The following is a 1,253-nucleotide window of genomic DNA, read 5'->3' on the forward strand; positions in this document are numbered from 1 at the left end:
ACACGAGACAGCAAAAGAGACACTGACGTATAGAACAGTCTTTTGGACTCTGTGGGAGAGGGAGAGGGTGGGATGATTTGGGAGAATGGCATTGAAATATGTATAATATCATATATGAAACGAGTCGCCAGTCCAGGTTGGATGCACAATACTGGATGCTTGGGGCTGGTGCACTGGGACGACCCAGAGGGATGGTATGGGGAGGGAGGAGGGAGGAGGGTTCAGGATGGGGAACACATGTATTTCTGTGGTGGATTCATTTCGATATATGGCAAAACCAATACAATATTGTAAAGTTAAAAAATAAAATTAAATTAAAAAACAAACAAACAAAAAATAAATAAATAAAAGACTCTTACTCCTAGGAAGAAGAGCTATGATCAACCTAGACATCTTATTAATAAACAGAGACATTACTTTGCCAACAAAGATCCAAAAGCCATAGTTTTTGGTCAAAGCTATGGCTTTTCCAGTAGTATGTACAGATGTGAGATTTGGACTATAAAGAAAGCTAAGCACTGAAGAACTGGTGCTTTTGAACTGTGGTGTTGAGAAGACTCTTGAGAGTCCCTGGACAGCAAGGAGATCCAACCAGTCAATCCTAAAAGAAAACAGTCCTGAATATTCATTGGAAGAACAGATGCTGAAGCTGAAATTCCAATACTTTGGCCACCTGATGGGAAAAACTGACTCATTGGTAAAAACCCTCATGCTGGGAAAGATCTAAGTTGGGAGGGGAAGGGGAGGACAGAAGATGACAAGGTTGAATGGGATCACCGACTCAATGGACATAAGTTTGAGTAAGCTCTGGAAGTTGGTGATGGACGGAGTCCTGGCGTGCTGCAGTCCATTGGATCGCAAAGAGTTGAACATGACTGAGTGACTGAACTAAACTAAACTGATTTCTGAATAGTTATTTGTGCGTATGTTTCTCTCTTTTTTCAATATCTCTTTGGGCTGCTCCAGATTCTTTTATCTTTTTAAAAAGGAGATACTCATTATTTGTGATTGTTCTTTCTTCTTTATATACCTTTTCTGTTTTTTTTTTATCAGTGTATCAACCTCATTTTATTTTGTTTTTAATTTTATTTTTAAAGTTTACAAATTGTATTCATTTTGCCAAATATCAAAATGAATCCACCACAGGTATACATGTGTTCCCCATCCTGAACCCTCCTCCCTCCTCCCTCCCCATACCATCCCTCTGGGTCATCCCAGTGCACTAGCCCCAAGCATCCAGTATCGTGCATCAA

This window comes from Bison bison, unplaced genomic scaffold (genome assembly GCF_000754665.1).
Source record: "Bison bison bison isolate TAMUID 2011002044 unplaced genomic scaffold, Bison_UMD1.0 scf7180017864372, whole genome shotgun sequence".
NCBI lineage: Eukaryota > Metazoa > Chordata > Mammalia > Artiodactyla > Bovidae > Bison > Bison bison.